At 39.8% G+C, this 21,188-nt stretch overlaps 1 protein-coding gene and 1 pseudogene across 2 annotated transcripts in view; one reads left to right on the top strand and one right to left on the bottom strand.

Moving 5' to 3' along the window:
* TPK1 (thiamin pyrophosphokinase 1) overlaps positions 1 to 21,188 on the top strand; it is a 358,776-nt gene that overhangs the window by 298,742 nt on the left and 38,846 nt on the right. The window lies entirely within an intron of this gene.
* LOC122675017 lies at positions 16,723 to 16,839 on the bottom strand (annotated as a pseudogene).

Genomic DNA, 21,188 nt, shown 5'->3' with positions numbered 1-21,188 from the left:
GAAACATGGATATCAGGGGACAATAAGCAGTTTCTGTCCAGACTGCAAACAATGTGGAGAATAGCTTCTATTGTTTTTGTTTTGTTTTAACCTCAAAACCCCTAGGAACTACAGACTTTGGTCAAAAAATGTGGGAGACTGTTGAGCAGTTGTTCAATTGAACTGACAAATTTGTTCAGCATATTTTCCTACCTGTCACAATTTTCATTATGCTACTTGAGTCATTTATTTCTAAATCCATCCCCTAATTTAAACTCTTATGGAATTCACACAATATTTAACATACCACCAGACAGCTGTGGATTTTTTTTTTAAGTATAAATATTTTATTTATTTTTTAAATTATTTTAATTGGAGGATAATTTACAATATTGTGGTGGTTTTTGCCATACACTGACATGAATCACCCACGGTTGCACATGTGTCTGTTTTTGATTAGACTTGGGGCAGTCCCTGGTAGCTCAGGCAGTAAAGAATCCACCTGCAATGCAGGTGACCTGGGTTCAATCCCTGGATTAGGAAGATCCCTGGAGGAGGGCATGGCAACCCACTCCAGTATTCTTGCCAGGAAAATCCCCATGAACAGAGGAGCCTGGCGGGCTACAGTCCATGGGGTCACAGAGAGTCAGACACGACTGAGTGACTAAATACAGCACACAGTCCAAATCTTTAACTCTGAGGTTTGTGTTCCGTTCCAGATCTACCACCATGGAATGAAAGGAAGTTTGTTAATTAACACTGTTAATTAAAGGTGGGGGTGGGGGGTTCATAGAGAGTTACTAAGTGGGTAGGTAGAACTGGAGTAGAAAAGTGATGATTCGCCAAACCGTGAAAGCCAGGTAGAGCCCTACTGACTTGAATTAGACTCATGACTTTCAGTATGTTTATACAAGTAAAGATAGGAAGGAGGAAATTGAGCCGATTGACATAAAGAGCCTAATAATCTGTGGATATCTTAAATCAGCCACTCGTTACTCAAAGACAGGAATCTTTGTCAGATGACTACTCACATTTCTTTTTTAGCTGATTTGCTTTTTTTCCCCCTTTTAATTTTAAGTATGAAGAAAAGACTGGAGTAGGGGTGTAGGCTTCTCTTGTCTCTTGAATCAGAATGTCAGATCTGTCAGAATGTGAAAACTTGGACAAGTGAGACTATAGCCTGATCAGCAGTTCCCACATAGGTTCGGGGGTTCTTGTGTACCAAGGCTCTCCTTGCCTGTCCGCCATCGACAGTGCATGACCCCACAGTTACTTTTCCAAGTTTGGAAATTTAACTTGGGAAGAATGATAAAGAATACAGAAACCCAAAGTATACAAATGAATTGGAATCCAAGTGCTATTTTGTTTTGACACTAAGAAAAAAAAGGTTCATTTACCTGGGTTTGAATTTCTTTAGTTTCCATCACACATCAGTGTATGCCCTGCTGGAGCCCCATATTGTTCCATTTCTTTTCAGTCTTTGTTTCACAGCTATCAGAGCAAACTTCACACCCTAATTAGGTTCCAGAAATAAAGGACATTTTCTATCTTCTTCTCAGCTTGTTGCTAGTAAAACCACTTAAATTGTGGAGTGTCAGAATGTCTCTGCATATCTTTACTTTTTCAGACACCTGATACATTTTCCTCTCCCCACCCCCGCCACTACCACCCTTTTCATTTTCTTTAATTTTTATTTTAGCTTATTTACAAGAGTATGCAAAACTTAATTGATTAGATATCTGCTTCAAAAACAATGTCATTTAATCTGTTGTGAAGAAATTACCCATAAGAATCTTGAAAACTGATTAAGATGGAGACCACATTTAATGGCCTTTCAAAGTCAGTCCTCAACAGAGGGGAGGGGAATTGTCCTTCCCTAGGTCAATGGGCTTTCTTCCTGAGATTTCTCGAGATATTTCCCAATACCGTGAGTTTTCATTCTTGTAGCTCTATTCAGGTTATCTGTTCAGTGTTTATTCAGCACAGACTGTCCCAGCCTAGCATTTGGGTTTGCATGTAGCTCAGACTGTTTTTTCTGCTTGTATCTAGAACCATGTGTATGTGTTAGTTGCTCACTCTTTGCAACCTCATGGGCTATAGCCTGCTAGGCTCCTCTGTCCATGGAATTCTCCAGGCAAGAATACTGGAGTGGGTAGCCATTCCCTTCTCCAGGGGATCTTCCAGACCCAGAGATTGAACCTGAGTCTCCCCCAGTGCAGGCAGATTCTTCAGCATCTGAACCACCAGGGAAGCCCGTCTAGAACCATAATATATTACTTAATAAAATAGCTTCTAAGCTTATGTGCCTTCTTAAAAAAAATAGAATTATTTTCCTACAAAACAAACCAACTCACATTTCCCCCCACTCTCCCGTCCCCTTCAGGATTGTCAAGGTGATGCTGTTTTTACTGTGGGTGGAACAGATGAGCCAGCGAACCTTAGAGTCACTTTAAAAAGTGTTTTCAAGTCTCTCCTTGAGCCTAGTTTAGGCAGAACAGTCCAGTGGCTGTAATCCCATTCCTTCAAGGCTGCTTTAAAGAATTCAGAAATATGTCTCTCAAAGGATGTTTAGGAAGACCAACTTAGAATTTAAAGTAAATGAAGAATGGCTTTGGGAGGGATGCAGAAATAACAGGAGCCTTAAGTGGAACAAGAAAAGGAAGGAATGCAGTTGCCTTGATGCGGTTCTTTTAAGGCCTAAGCGTTGTCTGTGTTCCTTTGAATTTTAAACTTGTTGGATTTAATTCTTTTATTGCTGTTTGCAGCTATTATGTTGATCTAAGAGAAGCAAGTGAAGCAGTTAAAAATCTCATTGCAAATTATCACTGCCTCTAGATTGACTGGCAGTAATGGCAGAGTGTCTGAGGAGGGAGGGGCCTTGTGCTTTATTTCTTATTGACCAAAGGTGTGTCTGTCTGATTAGTCTGTCAGCTGCAGAAGTAGCAGGCGCCCGCTGTTGGGGGATGTAGCAATGGAGGTGGTGTGCTCTGAGGGAGGCCAGCAAGATTCTTGTCCCAGATTTATCACCCCTGGGTTATCAAGAAAGTGAAGTCGCTCAGTTGCGTCCGACTCTTTGCGATCCCATGAACTGTAGTCTACCAGGTTTTTCAGTCCATGGGATTTTCCAGGCAAGAGTACTGGAGTAGATTGCCATTTCCTTCTCCAGGGGATCTTCTTGACCCAGGGATCGAACCCAGGTCTCCTGCACTGCAGGCAGACGCTTTACCCTCTGAACAGTGCTTTCCAAACTCTACCACTGAAGGTTCACTCATTCTAACATTTCAGTTCAAGCCAGGTAACAAATGTATTTTGGATCCAACCCTTATGCACAGCTCTGAGACTTGTAAAGGATTCAGAAGTCAATAAGTGTTGACTGTCCAGTAATTTTCAATCTAGAAGATGGACAGACACTTTTGTGTATAAGAGTATGTTGTATGACTTCTAACTTCAAAAATAAGAACTTAAACCAAACATGAGTAAACAAAACGAATAGAAAGATTGGGTTAAAAAAAACTGTATGCTAAATAGGTACAAGAGATCCATTTAAAAAGGAAAATGACCCATAAAGGTTAAATTTAAACAAAATTAAAAGGGCTAACAAGAATGAAGCTGCTGTTGAGATTTTTATTAAAGTAGGATTCAAAGTAAACTATATCAACAGAGAGATGAATGAGGAATTTGTAATATTAAAGGGCATAATGAGATTATAAGTATCCGTAAAGCATAGATTATAGGAATATGAAAAAATAAACTGATAGAAACACAATAGTGATTAAAGGTTTTAATTAACCTCGATCACTCCATGACAGATCAAAATAACAAAAAGATTTGAAATATCTGAATTATGGTTAGTAAGGTTTACATTATAGATAAACATATATATATGAATACATATAATATTTATTTATAATGTATATATGAAATATACTATAAATATATGCATATGAATAAAGTTACATGCCAAAATAATTTTTAAATTGCCTTAGAAATTTACAAAATTGACTGTTCAGTGACCAGAAATTTCAGTTTCTACTCTGAAATAAAAATTAAACATTCCACATTCTGACCCAGTGCAAAAATTATAATAATGCATAAATTCATAATAGCATTCTGGAAAGTAAAAATTTACTCTTAAGCAATTCCTGAATCAAAAGGAATACACAACATATTTTAAGAACTGAAAAAAAAATCCTTGCATAAGCTAGAATAAAGTTTGCTCAGGAAAATATTTAGCTTTTAATACTTGCACTCTTAAAAAAAAAAAGAATCTGTTTTTAACTCAGGCTATAAATGGAGTAATACAATATGGTGGTTTAGTTGCTAAGTCATGTCTGACTCTTTGCAACCCCATGGACTGTAGCCCGCCGGGCTCCTCTGTCCATGGGATTTTCCAGGCAAGAATACTGGAGTAGGTTCTCCAGGGTATCCCCCACCCAGGGATCAAACCTGGGTCTCCTGCACTGCAAGTGGACGCTTTACCAAATGAGCTACCAGGGAAGCCCAATACAGTATACCTAAGGAAGTCAAATGAAAGAAATAAAAATGATCAAAGGAGAAATTAACAGTCACAGAATTCTTAAGCAGTTAAAAAAAAAAAAAAGGATCCTTAAAATAGAAAGCAGGAAACCATCAGACAGTGGACCATGAAGAAAAAAGGGGAGGGGGAGAAAGCACAAGAAAAGTAAAAGTAGAAATGTAAGAGGGCAAATCACCACAGTTATGGTCGAGATGAAATGAATGATAGAATATGCAAGTGTCTACTTGAATTTTTGAAGCTCTAAGCATCCCAGTAGTAATTTGGCACCACCGGGTAGACCCAGAGTCACTGAATAAGAAGCAGAATCAGGAAAGGCACGGAGACAATCTACCCCTCTGCTGAGATTCCAGAATATCCTCAAAAGAAGAGGAAGCTATTTATAAACTCTTGATGAGATCTAAAAAATTCTCCTCTCCATCCCTTTTTAAGTGGCTATTTTTGGCTTGACGAAAGAGAAAGTTGCTATTAAGAAACAATTTTTCATTTGAAAATAATCTAAAAACTGAATATAAAATCGAATATACAGTGGTCTCCAACCTTTTTTGGCACCAGGGACCAGTTTCATGGAAGACAGTTTTTCTCTGGGCAGGTGGGGAGATGGTTTCAGGCTGATTCGAGCACATTACATTTATTGTGCACTTATTTCTATTATTATTACATCAGCTCCACCTCAGATCATCAGGGAGTAGATGGTGGAGACTGGGGACCCCAGCATGCACTATCACTGACCTGTCCAAAACAAACAAACAAGTCCCATTCATAAATCATAGCGACAAAGCGAGGTCACATACTTAGAGTAATAAGGTTAGGCGTGATTTTTCTTATTTCCTAGTCTTTACAAAATACTGTTTGCATAAGAGAAACATTTTGCAGAACAAAATAAGTGGTCTCTTATATATGAGTCCAGATTTTTAAGTTCTGCAGACTTTGTCCTACTCAAGGGACAAAGTACACTCTTCCTGTCATTATCAAATTGTAGAAGGTATTAAATTATTCCTTCAAAGGCCACCTAAAATGAACCAAGTCCCTAGTTATTGAATGCATGCTCCTCTTGGGTTGTTATCCCTTAAGTAACACCTGTGACAATGATCTTTGTTCTCATAGGTAGGCCAGCATACAAGAAATCTGCAGTATAAACTCTGTTTACTTTGTGGAAAGTAGAGTGCATTTTTTAGGAAGTACAAGGAATTTACAGATCCTTGTTAGTGGAATAATTCCCTTGTCCTTTATTGAATTAACCTTAAGTAGAAAAATCACTGCAAATGGTGACTGTAGCCTTGAAATTAAAAGACACTTACTCCTTGGAAGGAAAGTTATGACCATCCTAGACAGCATACTAAAAAGCAGAGACATTACTTTGCCAGCAAAGGTCTGTCTAGTCAAGGCTATGGTTTTTCCAGTGGTCATGTATGGATGTGAGAGCTGGACTATAAAGAAAGCTGAGCACCGAAGAATTGATGCTCTTGAGCTGTGGTGTTGGAGAAGACTATTGAGAGTCCCTGGGACTGCAAGGAGATCCAACCAGTCCATCCTAAAGGAGATCAGTCCTGAATATTCATTGGAAGCACTGATGTTGAAGCTGAAACTCCAGTACTTTGGCCACCTGATGCAAAAAACTGACTCATTCAAAAAGACCCCAGTACTGGGAAAGATTGAAGGCGGTAGGAAAAGGGGACAACAGAGGATGAGATGGTTGGATGGCATCACTGACTCAATGGACATGAGTTTGAGTAAACTCCGGGAGTTGGTGATGGACAGGGAGACCTGGCGTGCTGCAGCCCATGGGGTTGGAAAGAGTCAGACATGACTGAGCAACTGAACTGAACTGAACTAAGTAGAATGGACCAGGGGCTTCCTTGATGGCTCAGCGATAAAGAATCTGCCTGCAGTTCAGGAGTTAAAGGAGACAAGGGTTTGATCCCTGGGTTGGGAAGATCCCCTGGAGGAGGGCATAGCAACCCACTCCAGTATTCTTGCCTGGAGATTTCCATGGGCAGAGGAGCCTGGCAGGCTACAGTCCAAAGGGTTACAAAGAGTCAGACATGACCGAGCGACTAAGCACAGCACAAAATGGACCAGATGACCACTTTGGATGCTAGAGATGACAGACCTAGGGGGTGAATCTGATTTTGGACTTGCAAAGGTTTTAGTTGAGATGACTGTCAGATATTTCAGCCTCTCAGACACAGAGGGAAAGAAGGCAAACTTTCTACCATGGCTCTAAGACTGATGAATTTGCATGGATAAAAATGATTTATTTCAGAACTGGTAACTACATCACTCATTTTTAAATGTCTTGGGAATTTGTGGGGGTTGGCAGTGATACTTCTTATCAGAAGATGCCACAGAAAATTCTTACTCGCTGCCTACTGTGTTTTTATGAGCAAAAGTTATCTATTTTGTGACAGAAAAGGGGGGAATATTGCCCTTAGTTTTGGTAATATTTAGTGTGTCGTTATAACTTTTGGTCTTATTATAATACTTAGGTGAATTTTACATAGAGTACTTCCAAAATTTTTTGCCCATCATTAAAAATTACATATCATGTCAAGGATTGGATGAATTGATGACAACTTGGATAAAATGTGACCTACTTTACATATATATAAATATTTCAAATACTGTATTCAGGTAGAAAAGTATAGAATTTTTTTAAAGTTTTCTTTATAGTTACTTGTACTCAGAAAGGCAATGCAGAACTTAAGGCAACACTGGTTTTGTTTATACTAATATCAGTTACCACAAAGCCTCTACTTTTGCAATATTTTAGTATTGAATGTAAAATCTCTTTCATGGTATTTTCATATTTTTATCTTGTTAATATTTGTATGTTATATAATTTTATCAATCACTCTAATGGTTTTCAGTAGTTTGTAGCTGATACTCATAGGTTATATAGGTTTACTTGTCACCATATATCTTTTCTTAGTAAAATGTTACTTAAATCAGTGGTTCTCATCTGGGGCAGTTTTGCTTCTCAGGGGATCATTAGCAATGTCTGAGACATTGTTGGTTGTCATTAATATGGGTTCTGTTGGCATCTGTTGAGTAGAGACCAGGGAGGCTGTGAAACATGCTTCTGTGACCAAGAGAGACTCTTGTTGTTCGTGAGTTAATCCCGTTCTGACATAGTCTGGATACAGGTCCTTTGGGGACTTATGTTTCACATATATTTTCCCAGTATAGGGCTACTTTTTGATTTCTTAAGTCTCTTTTGAAGAGCAGTTTTTTTTATGAAATCCAATTTATTGATCTTTTAAAATTTTTGTAATTCATGCTTTTTCTTAAATAAGAAATCTTTCTAACCCAAGGGCACTAAAATATTTTCCTGTGTTTTCTTCTGTAAGTTTCATTGGGCTTGCTTGCTCGCTCTTACACTGAAATCTATCATCCATCTCAAACTGATTCTGGTAAGTGATGAAGTTAGGCTTGATGTTTATACTTTTCCAAATGGCTTTCCTGTGGTTCCAGCACCAGTTGTAGGAGATTTTTTTTCCTTTCCCCACTGAGTTGCCTTGAAATCTTTATTGAAATTAATTACTCATATATTAATTATTCATTATGTTAATTCATAAATTATTATTTACATTTTGTTCCACTGATCTGTCTATATAATCCACTACCACAGTGTCTGTGTTACTGAAGCTTTATCATAAGTCTCAGAATCAGATGGTCTAAATCCTCTAACTTTTAATTTTAAAGTCCAAGTTTTTTTGTCAGATTTATCACTGATTGGTTCATATATTTTAAACATCTTAAATAATTAAATTTTTAAAGTTTGGGCTTTAAATACTATATTAGCTCACAAATGAAAAAAATAATGCTTTTTTCTTTTCTGTTGTTTTAAAGATTTGGAGGAATTAATAAATGAAGCGTTTGTGATCAAAATGCTTTTCGCTCCTCTCAGCCAAATGCTACCCATCCATCTGAGACTATGGGAAAGACCTCTTATCCACCCTCTTAGGTAGACTATGTATTAGTGCATGCATGCTCAGTCCTTTTCGACTCTTTGTGACCCCATGGACTATAGCCTGTCAGGTTCCTCTGTCCATGGGGTTTCTCAGGCAACAATACTGGAATGTGTTGCCATTTCCTCCTCTAGGGAATCTCCTGACCCAGGGACTGAAGCCACATCTCCTGCACTGGCAGCCAGGTTCTTTACCATTTGGCCACTTAGGAAGTCAAGACTACATAACATAGTCACTATTTCTTTCTTTTTATTTTCTATTTATTTATTTTTTTTGTCACTATTTCTTGAATCTAATTAAACGTTCAATGAATTTATGCTTGTCTCCCCTTCTACATTTCATATATCTTGGGGTTTTTCGTTACAGCACAGAGCATGATGCATTGTACACCTCATACAGAGGGCAAGGAGAAAAGTGAAAGTGAAAGTTGCTCAGTCTTGTCTGACTCTTTGTGACCCCATGGGCTATACAGTCTGTGGAATTCTCCAGGCCAGAATACTGGAGTGGGTAGCCTTTCCCTTCTCCAGAGGATTTTCCCCACCCAGGGATCGAACCCAGGTCTCCTGCATTGCAGGCAGATTCTTTACCAGCTGAGCCACCAGGGAAGCCATTCAGTTACTAATGCTTGAGTGTTTAAAGATAGGTTTCCATAAGAAACCTTAAAATAGAATTATTTCTCTGAAGTAGAGCAATTGATTTTTTAGGATGGCTATTGCTGACTAAAAATGATCTGACAATTACTGATGATTCATTATTGAATCAGTTATTTCTCTAAGATACATGTCTGACCGTCATTTCCTTTGGAGAAATATTAGAAGGAAATGGTGAAATAACATCAAGATTAAAAAATCAGAGCAAGACTAAATGTAAAGGCCCCTGGAATTTATTAAAGCCTTAGAAAATGCTTTTCTAGCCAGTTTCCTTTTTCAAGCCCAAATCTTTCTGCAAGCAACTCTCCACTCTTGACCTCAAACTCCCACCCTGTTCCATGATGAAGCAAAACTCTTTGACCAACCAAAGATACTTCTTTGCAGAACCTTAACAATGGCCTACGGACAATCAGTACTCTGTCATACCCCCAATACACACATATGTACACACATGTAGTTTACCTGGTTCTCTCCTTACACATCCTTTGTGAGCCCCTCCAAGAACTCAAGAATTTTAGTCAGGCGTTTCTGTTTTGAGCCTGATTTATGAACTCTTCTCTGTCCGGCCAGGTGCTGGCATACTCCACAATTCATAATCTGTCAGCAGAAGTCATGGCCCATTTCCAGAGGCGAAGCATTAGCGAACTCTCCACGTGCGTGTGTGAGATAAACAGATCAGGTGGCTGCTCCATGATCTGTCCGAGGGGGGCTGGCGAGCACCTTAACTTCCACTGTGGTTCTTTGCTTCTCTGCTCTTCGTTTTTCTTCATCAAAAACCAGCCTGATGAATAACCACCAATCACTAGCAAGCAGACTGCTCGAAATCCATAGACGGTGAGTGTGTTGTGGTACCCAGTTAATTTCAAAGCATCTAAGCCTTCAGACCTTTGTTGTGTGAAACGCCATTCAGAGGGCACAGTGGTTCGGTTACACAAGATGCGTATGTGTAGAGCTCTGGTCTACCACACTCTGCCTGTGGTTAACAGAACTGTTGCATGCTTAAAAATTTGTTAAGAGGGTCGATCTCACGTGAACTGTTTTACCACAGTGGAAAAGGAAGAATAAAGGAAAGAAAGTCACTGGGGTTAAGAGGAGAATTTGGTTTGGTTTGGTTTGGTTGGTTCCTCAGCAGGGTCAGCTTTTTCTGTAACACTCGATGGTGATGAATCCCATGGCTTCTGCTGACAGCTCTGTCCTTTTCTTCATTTCTGTCTCATGACTACACAGGTAAACCCCTGCATTCTAGGATTTAGGAGACTGGAAGTTTCAGGAACCAGATCTAAAAATAGATATGCTTTCCTTACCAGGCCTCATTTTGTTTTATTTTCATGAGTTCTTTGTACATAGTGAATGTGAGTCGCTCAGTGGTGTCTGACTCTTTGGAATCCCACAGACTATAGCCCTGCAGCACACCAGGCTCCTCTGTCCATGGACTTTTCCAGGCAACAAGAATACTGGAGTGGGTTGCCATTTTCCTCCTCCAGGGGATCTTCCTGACCCAGGGATCGAACCTGCATCTCCTGCATTGCAGGATGATTCTTTTACCATCTGAGCTTCCATATTCATGGGTTATTTCTGTACACATGTTAACATTTCTACTTTTCAAGGTTGGAGCAGTGCTGTGGAGAGCATGTGGTAAGTTTGACCTGTCCAGTCAGCTAGGCAGGAGCACAGATCTGTGAATGATCTTGAGTGGATACAGGATAGGAGTGAGCACACGAAAATCATCAGGCATCAAATGCTGCTGAGAGAATTTCCAATCAGTATAGTGCTGACTTGAAGGAAAAAAAAAGCACGACGTGAGAGCTGAGTTACATTTTACTTGGGGTAAAAAGAGGACTGCAGCCCAGGAGACAGTACCTCAGACAGCACTGAGAGACTGCTCCAAAGAGGCGTGGGGGAGGTCCGTATATACATGTGATTTTGGTGAAGTGGAGGGTGCATGTAGTCAAGCACACATTTTTGTAGAAGGTTCTGCTACTCACAAGGAGCAGTCATCAACATCAAGGATTTTTCTAGATATGTTCAGATATGCTTTTCTAGATATGTTCAGTTCAGTTTGGTCTCTCAGTCATGTCTGACTCTTCACGACCCGATGGACTGCAGCACGCCAGGCTTCCCTGGCGTCCATCACCAACTCTCAGAGCTTGCTCAAACTCATGTCCATTGAGTCGATGATGCCATCCAACCATCTCATCCGCTGTCATCCCCCTTCTCCTCCCTCCTTTAATCATTTCCAGCATTAGGGTCTTTTCCAATGAGTCAGTTCTTTGCATCAGGTGGCCAAAGTATTGGAGTTTCAGCTTCAGCGTCAGTCCTTCCAATGAACATTCAGGACTGATTTTCTTTAGGATGGACTGGTTGGATCTCCTTGCTGTCCAAGGGACTCTCAAGAGTCTGTGCCAACACCACAGTTCAAAAGCATCAGTTCTTCGGTGCTCAATTCTAGATATGAGGAGGTGGAAAATTGGGCTCATATGTCTTCTCTTAAAATATTCTGACTCTCTGAAGGCCTGTTCTGCTATTACTAGTTTTTCCCAGAGCACAGAGTGCCTCATTCCTGAACTCTCCACCCTGAACTTTCAGGGGGTACTGAAAGTCAGTGGTCACAACAACTTGAGGTAGATGGCAAGTGCCAACTTTAGGGGGCAGTGGGGACAGTGCATGTTAGAAAAATGGGTCTAAGTTTTATCTGCATTTTTTTAGTGCTTTATATGTGTATGGAACTACACAGGAGTGAAAGTCAAGTTTCTGAGTTTTAAGAAGGAAATGAGAAAATTAAAAGTAAAGGGCACAGGAACAGAGTATTCATTCCAAGAGTGTGGTAACCAAAGAAACGGAAATGAGAAAATTAAAAGTAAAGGGAGTGGGGCATAGGCTTCATCCCAGGAGTGTGGTAACCAGAGAAACCAAACTGGGAGTCTGATCAGCAGAGGAGGGCTCAGTCACTGAAGGTGGCAGGGCATGGAGAGAAATGCGGTTCTGTTTTTGTCTTTTCAAAAAAATACTGAACCCTGGGTGTTTCAAAAAGGAAGGAAAGCTGGTGGTGAAGGAAAAGAGACATAAAATGGAGCGGTTGATTTTTCAAAGAATGACTTAAGTTAGCACTTCTCACATTTTAGTGTGTTTTGTTAAATGTGGATTCTGGCTCTGTAGATCTGAAGTGAGGCCTGGGACTCTGCTTTGCTAACTAGAACCCAGGTGATCCACATGCTGCCTTCAAGGCATGTGGATTCGAGCTGGGAGACCAAGTCAGCACATCTGAAACTAGTAGTGATTGTTTTAGCACCTGCCATGTATGAGGTGTACATACACATACACCTGCCATGTACTGTACCTTGCATTGTACAAAAAATGCAAGTACATGCCAAAGAGCTAGATACTTTCCAATACTAGCAATTGAAACTCTCAGACCTTAAGGTTGCCATGTACCCTGAGTGATAAGAAGACAACTTGTATTAGGGAGGGAAAATGGTATTGGGCATTGAGTTCATGTCAATAATGTACTTAAAAATTTAAAAAAAAAAAAAAGACAGTTCTCAAGTAATTAAGAAAATATCACTTAACAGCAGAGAGAATATAAGATAGAAACCATCAGGGATTATTATTATATTTTTAATTTAAAAAACTGCTCCTGTTTGTATTTCTAACATTTTTATATACATATGCTCACAACTATGCTGATACATGCAGGAAGGGGAATGAGGTCTTTTTCATTATCTGCACATCCTTGCTATCTCTAAAAAATCAGAACGTGCGTTCATGTATTCTCGCTTAGCATTCTGATCTTTGCATTTTGGGGAGGAAGGAAAGAAGACATGTGGCTTTGTACTCAGCTAGTTCTATTCCTCTGTATTCTGCTGCATATATTTGACTTTCCTCTGATTAAGAGGTGGAGAATAGCTGTTTATATTTTAAAGATAACTTGACAATGACCTGATGAGAAAGTTGTATGTCTCTTTATAAAGTAGAAACATGAATCCTCTTTGATTGGAAGAAACATAGAAAGATATATTACTCAGGTTTTTCTCCACAGATCCTTGGACTTATTAGCACAATTAATAAAGTGCTATATGCTTATCATGACCCGTGTTGTTTGACCTTTTAAGTTTTTTGACAGAGAAGGCTGTCATCACTATATTACTTTTAATACAGACAAAATTAAGAGACCAGGGGCTTCCCTGGAGGCCCAGGAGATAAGACTCCACCTTCCAGTGCAAGGCGAGCAGGTTTGATCCCTGGTTGAGGAACCAAGATCCCACATGCTGTGTGGCATGGCCAAAAAATAAAACAGACTGTTACAATATTTTTAGCATTATAGATTGGGTATTATATAGATGTTATTAATAGAATTATCTGGGCCTGGAAATTCTCTGTATATTTCTTTACAACCTCCTGTAAGTCTGTAATTATTTTACAATAACTATTCATGTATGAGTTTTTGTGTGAGCATACATTTTGAGTCCTCTTGACTCAAACATACCTAGAAGTAGAATTGGCTAGTTCAGTTCAGTTCAGTTGCTCAGTTGTGTCTGACTCTTTGCCACCCCATGGACTGCAGCTCTCCAGGCTTCCCTGTCCATCATCAACACCCGGAGCTTGCTCAAACTCATGTCTGTCGAGTCAGTAATGCCATCCAACCATCTCATCCTCTGTCGTCCCCTTCTCCTGCCTTCAGTCTTTCCCAGTGACCCCCATGGACTGTAGCATACCAGGCTTACCTGTCCCATCATCAACTCCCGAAGCTTGCTCAAACTCATGTACATCAAGTCAGTGATGCCATCCAATCATCCAATCATGACAGACTCATCCTGTCATTCCCTTCTCCTCCCGCCTTCAATCTTTCCCAGCATCAGGGTCTTTCCCAGTGAGTCAGTTCTTCACATCAGGTGGCCAAAGTATTGGAGTTTCAGCTTCAGCATCAGTCCTGCCAATGAATATTCAGGACTGATTTCCTTTAGGATTGACTGGTTTGATGATCTTGCAGTCCAAGGGACTCTCAAGAGAATTGCTAGGTCATGTGGTAATTCTGTTTTAACTTTTTGAGGAACTGCCAAACTCTTTTCCTCAGTGGGTATAACAGTTTATAATTGTATCAGTAATATAGGAGGAATATCCTCACCAATACTTATTTTTTTTTAAGCCATCATAATGAGTGTGAATTATTAATAGTATCTAGTAGGTGTTTTTTTTTTAAGTATAGTTGATTTTACAGTGTTATTACTTTCTACTGTATAGCAAAGTGATTCTATATATACATATATCCTTTTTCATACCTTTTTCCATTATGACTTATCACAGGCTATTGAATATAGTTCCGTATGCTATATAGTAGGATCTTGTTGTTTATCCATTCTATATATAGTAGTTTGCATATACTAATCTGAAAATCCCATTCCATCCTTCCCCCACATACTCTGCTCCCTGGCAACGCCCAAGTCTGTTCTTTATGTCTCAGATGGTATCTGGTGGTTTTAATTTCCTTAATGATTAATGATGATGAATATCTTTTCAAATTATTTAAACCAGTTGTATATCTTCTTTGGAGAACTGCCTATTCATATTCTTTGTGCTTTTAAAAACTGTGTTATCTTTTTATTGTTGAGTTGTAAGGGTTCTTTCTATACTCTGGATACTGCCCTTATCTGACACGTGATTTAGAAATATTTTATTTTTCTCTGGGTGGTCTTTTCATGTTCTTGATACTGCCCTTTGATGCACAAAAGTTTTAAATTTTGATGAAGTCCAGTTTTCTATCTTTTTTCTTTTCTTTTATAAAGCTACTTGCATTGAAATAATATTGCTATCTTACATTTTAAATTCTTGTTGTCTCTCAGTTATGCACAGTCTAGATAGCTTTTAGTCATAATTTAGGTAGTGACTTGTCTCACTGGTGGCTCAGTTGGTAAAGAATCTGCCTGCAATGCAGAAGACCTGAGTTGGATCCCTGGGTTGGGAGGATCTGCTGGAGAAGGGAATGGCAACCCAATCCAGTACTCTTGCCTGGAAAATTCCTGGACAGAGGAGCCTGGTGGGCTACAGTCCATGGGGTTGCAAGAGTCGGACACAAATGAGCGGCTAAACCACCACCACCACCACCTGAACCTGTCTCATTAATGAGATGAAATGTCTGTTGCCTTTGGCTGCTGTGACAAAACTGCCACAAATGCCACAGTTTAAAGTAACACAGGTTTATCACTGTAGTTCAGAAGTGTGAGGTGGGTCTCACCAGCCTGGAACTAAGGTTTTGGCCAACAAGTGTCTCTTTCTAGAGGCTCCAGGGAAGAATCTCTTTCTTTGCTCTTTCCAGCTTCTAGAAGCTCCCACATTCCCTCGCTTTTGGCTCTCTTCCTCCATCTTCAAGCCAGCAGTGTTAGACCACGTCTTACTCACATTTTATCACTATCATCTCTGACTCTTACCTCCCTTTCCCACATTTATGGGACCTTTTGATTACACTGGGCTCACCATGGATAATCCAGGGTGCACTCACTGTTTTAAAGTTGGCAAGTTAGAAAATCTAATTCCAGTTGCAACTTTAAAACCACATTCACTGGGTAACATGTATTCACAGGTTCTGGGTATTAGGAGGTGGGCATCTATGGGCAGGGACCCTTCCTATGTCACAGATGACCCTACTGCTGACCTGCTGCTGAAGCTGGGGACTGCAGGACATCTATTGACAGCTCATGACGTTGCCCATATCTGAAATAAATTGACTGTAAATATCTTTGGTCTTGTCTCTACAAGCCTATTTGGGTTGTGGCAGAAAGTGTGGTAAATATGGAAATTATTTATTCTTCATGATCCTGTTTTATAATCCCTAAACCAGCAGTTTCTATTCTTGCAGTCCTGGAAAAAAGGAGCTCTGAAATTTGGCATCATAGATAGCAGTCTTCAAACTGGCTTCCTAGAAGTGGGTCATGTGGGCAGGTACTTACTTCTTCAGGAGCAGCTTGGTGCAGGGAGAGATATTAGGCTTCTGACTTACATGGATCTAGGACAAGGTGTTAGCCCATCCTACTTTATTTGAAAGGTCACCAGAATTCAACTATTAATACACCTCCAAAACTTGACTCTTATTAATATGCACAAAACATCTGACTTCCCAGGTGGCGCAACGGTAAAGAATCTGCCTGCTAATACAGGAGATGTGAGTTTGATCTCTGGGTGGGGAAGATCCCCTGAAGAGAGTAATGGCAACCCACTCCAGTAGTCTTGCCTGGGAAGTTTCATGGACAGAGGAGCCTGGCGGTAGAGTCCATGAGGTTGCAAAGAGTCAGATAAACAACTTAGCAGCTGAGCATGCATGCATACGAAACTTTGCATTTGTGTGATGGTATATCTCAAATATCTCTAAAGGGCAGATTGATACTGTATTTAAAAAATGAGAAAAATGAGTCCTTAAAAATCTCTTAAGTAAAGACACTTAGCCATACTGTTTCAGAAATGATAATGCCTTGAGGAACACATGTTAAGTATTATGCATTTTAAAATAAATTTGTTGGTGTGATGCTAGAAAAAAGAGTTCCCCCTACCTAATGCTGTCGGAAGGCACCAGTAAGAGGCTAACAGTGGCATTTTCAAAAGCCTACAGCACCCGGTAGTCCCAGGCGGTCTCCCATCCAAGTACTAACCAGGCCCGACCCTGCTTAGCTTCCGAGATCAGACGAGATCGGGCGCGTTCAGGGTGGATACCGTGTTCATGGATTGGAAGAATCAATATTGTCAAAATGGCTATTCTACCCAAAGCAGTCTATAGATTCAATGCAATCCCTATCAAGCTACCAACGGTATTTTTCACAGAACTAGACCAAAGAATTTCACAATTTGTATGGAAATACAAAAAACCTCGAATAGCCAAAATAATCTTGAGAAAGAAGAATGGAACTGGAGGAATCAACCTGCCTGACTTCAGACTCTACTACAAAGCCACAGTCATCAAGACAGTATGGTACTGGCACAAAGACAGAAATATAGATCAATGGAACAGAATAGAAAGCCCAGAGATAAATCCATAAACCTATGGACACCTTATCTTTGACAAAGGAGGCAAGGATATACAATGGAAAAAAGACAACCTCTTTAACAAGTGGTGCTGGGAAAACTGGTCAACCACTTGTAAAAGAATGAAACTAGAACACTTTCTAACACCATACACAAAAATAAACTCAAAATGGATTAAAGATCTAAATGTAAGACCAGAAACTATAAAACTCCTAGAGGAGAACATAGGCAAAACACTCTCCGACATAAATCACAGCAAGATCCTCTGTGACCCACCTCCCAGAATATTGGAAATAAAAGCAAAAATAAACAAATGGGACCTAATGAAACTTAAAAGCTTTTGCACAACAAAGGAAACTATAAATAAGGTGAAAAGACAGCCCTCAGATTGGGAGAAAATAATAGCAAATGAAGAAACAGACAAAGGATTAATCTCAAAAATATACAAGCAACTCCTGAAGCTCAATTCCAGAAAAATAAATGACCCAATCAAAAAATGGGCCAAAGACCTAAACAGACATTTCTCCAAAGAAGACATACAGATGGCTAACAAACACATGAAAAGATGCTCAACATCACTCATTATTAGAGAAATGCAAATCAAAACCACAATGAGGTACCATTACACGCCAGTCAGGATGGCTGCTATCCAAAAGTCTACAAGCAATAAATGCTGGAGAGGGTGTGGAGAAAAGGGAACCCTCTTACACTGTTGGTGGGAATGCAAACTAGTACAGCCGCTATGGAAAACAGTGTGGAGATTTCTTAAAAAACTGGAAATAGAACTGCCATATGACCCAGCAATCCCACTTCTGGGCATACACACTGAGGAAACCAGATCTGAAAGAGACGTGCACCCCAATGTTCATCGCAGCACTGTTTATAATAGCCAGGACATGGAAGCAACCTAGATGCCCATCAGCAGATGAATGGATAAGGAAGCTGTGGTACATATACACCATGGAATATTACTCAACCATTAAAAAGAATTCATTTGAACCAGTCCTAATGAGATGGATGAAACTGGAGCCCATTATACAGAGTGAAGTAAGCCAGAAAGATAAAGAACATTACAGCATACTAACACATATATATGGAATTTAGAAAGATGGTAACGATAACCCTATATGCAAAACAGAAAAAGAGACACAGAAATACAGAACAGACTTTTGAACTTTGTGGGAGAATGTGAGGGTGGGATATTTCAAAAGAACAGCATGTATACTATCTATGGTGAAACAGATCACCAGCCCAGGTGGGATGCATGAGACAAGTGCTTGGGCCTGGTGCACTGGGAAGACCCAGAGGAATCGGGTGGAGAGGGAGGTGGGAGGGGGGATCGGGATTGGGAATACATGTAAATCCATGGCTGATTCATATCAATGTATGACAAAACCCACTGGAAAAAAAAAATAATAATAAAAAAAAAAAAGAGGCTAACAGTGAATTCTGTCAAGTCTTTTCTTTGATTAAAAGGAAAGTGAGAGAGTGGACAGGCTCACCTGTTTACTGCTAAGCTTCCTCTCCTGCCCACATCTTCTTGCCTGAATAATCTTGTGCCACATCTAGACAAGGAGGGAAGATGAATAGAGTAGCATGTGCATACTCTGAGGGATATACATAAAGTCTGAATTCTTCCATCTGTGTGCATCGAGGTGTCTTTTATCATGGGATATCTCGATTGTGAAAACTCAGATTATTACTAAAGAGGGCAGCAGGCAATTTTGGAAGTGTCCTGTCTCCCTATGACAGAGGCTTTGCAGCTAAGTGCAGTAATTTATGTTGAAAAATTGCAGCTGTCAGAGTATCCAAACACTTCATGGATCCGTTTCTAACTTTGCATTTTCATTCACACATTCTGATGTATAAGCTTCTATTACAAGGAAAAAAAAAATACACAGCAAGTTCTAGAGGTATTTTCTAAGTTGTCATAACCTGGTTTGGGTACTATTCAACAAAAATAAGAATGAGGGTAACAGGTTATCATCAGTGGTTCCTTTGCCCCTCCCCAAAGTCAACAAAGATCTTAAGGAGGAAAGAAATGTTAAAGAAAGAGATCTTTATTTGAATGAGTTTAGGTATCTAAGAAAAGAAGGAAAATAATGCCCTACGGATGGAAAAAAGGGATTCCAAAATATAGGAAAATATATACATACTAACAAAAAGTACAAAAGGCAAAGGGAAGCCAAGGCAGTTAAACCGAGAACTATTAAGCTGCTAAAAAAAAAAAAAAAAAAAAGGCACCAAAACTGCATAGTTTAAGTTCTATATGTAAGTGTCATAGCTAGGGTAGCAGGGGGGTAAAGAATGACAGATAAAATCCACAGTAGAATAAAGAGCCTGCAGACTTCAATTCTAATCCATTTTTGGCCACTGCAGCCATAAGCTGCTGGCCCAAAGATGCTGTGTTCATACTCAGAACTCAGTGACTGATAACTAGAGCCACTTGCCTCGCTCATGCAGCTACAGCTCAGGTGGGATTCGGCTAATCTGAAATGACTTGTTTCATAGCACCTGCTGTCACTGCTCCGCCTCTTAAAATAGATGGGTGCGGCATCTGGATGGCCATGCTCCTGACACCTCTCTCTGGATTTAGTGCAGCACATTCTTCTCAGCGCAGTGCCAAACACTCAAGATAGCAAACAGAAACATGCCGAGCCTCCCAGGACCCGTGTTCTGACTTGGTGCACCGTCCTCTCTGTTCAGGTATCATTGGCTAAAAGTCACATGGCCACAGCTGTGTCAAGGGGCAGACTCTGATCTGGATGAAGAGTCCTGCAACTCTGAACCACATTTTGTACCCAAGAAAGCTTCTGCTATAGGCAGTAAGATAATCTAGATCAGCCTGTAAAATCTTCCAGTGAAACATTTGGGGGAGAAAAAAAAGCCCTCTAGTTTTTACATAACTCATACATCAAAAGTCTTAGCCCAAGGAACAGATACAATAGGTTTAGCCTTCACATCTTCATCCCCTAATTCTTCTACTCAAAAAGCGATCAAGTTATAGGAACATCTTTACTGTTTTTACACCTTTAAAAAAAAATGGCCAATGTTCACTTAATAGGTGTAGATGTATGTGTGTGTGCATGCTCTGTCATGTCTGACTCTTTGTGACCACGTGGGATTTTCCCAGTAAGAGTGGGCTGCCATTTCCTCCTCCATAACAGCTATAGGTACTTGAGCATATTTGTTGGAGAAATGTGTGAATGAAGCTGCCTTGGCCACAAGAACTGAAATCATTGCTTTGCTAATCATAAGATCCCAGATTGACCATCATTAACACTAGCTGGACATTCTCAAGGCATCATTTTCTCACATGAGCAGTTGACTATATCAATCAATGTAAATAGTTCAGTGCTGTGGGAGTAATAATCTAAAGCCCGGTTTTTGCTTACAAAGGATTAGTAGTTGCCTCAGCAGAGCAACAGCATATAGTCAGTTAAATGTAAAAGTATCCTATTCCAATTCTTATATTTACTCTTCCTATATTTGCCAACTATTCCTAAATTACTGCTTTCATCCAGTCATTCCTTATAAAAATTTATACAGTGGTTTTCTATTGCTTAATAGTCTAGGATACAACTCTTGCTTGATCCGGTTCTTTCTAGGCCCATCAATCCTGTCTTTTGAAAGAAAATGTCACTTTGCAGAAGCATAAATATTAGTGGTGACATTTGAGTGTATGTCGTGGAATACTACTGAAATGGGGACAGGCTTACAGAGCTGCTAAGGGCCCATCTCTTTTCCCTGTGTCCCAACAGCCAAGATACACATTTTTCAAAGAAAGCAGAGTGAGCAATGCATTGTACATTTTAATTGCTTTAAGATGAGTAGTAGGTTTTAGGGAACGACAGAGCAGCCAGAGGCAGGGAACATATTGTGGATATTAAATATGGTATACTCAGATACATAGAGAGACTTGAGTAGACCACAGTTTCTTGCCCTAAACTTTCAAACCAATTCTCAAATTCAAAGGCAGATACATGAAGAATGTATCATGCATAATAATTAAAAGTCTGTATTCTCATCTCAAATAAGTCTTGAAGA

The sequence above is a fragment of the Cervus elaphus genome, chromosome 18, assembly GCF_910594005.1.
Source record: "Cervus elaphus chromosome 18, mCerEla1.1, whole genome shotgun sequence".
Taxonomy (NCBI): domain Eukaryota; kingdom Metazoa; phylum Chordata; class Mammalia; order Artiodactyla; family Cervidae; genus Cervus; species Cervus elaphus.
The sequence above is the reverse complement of the archived record's forward strand: the minus strand, read 5'-3'. Positions and strand labels throughout refer to the sequence as shown.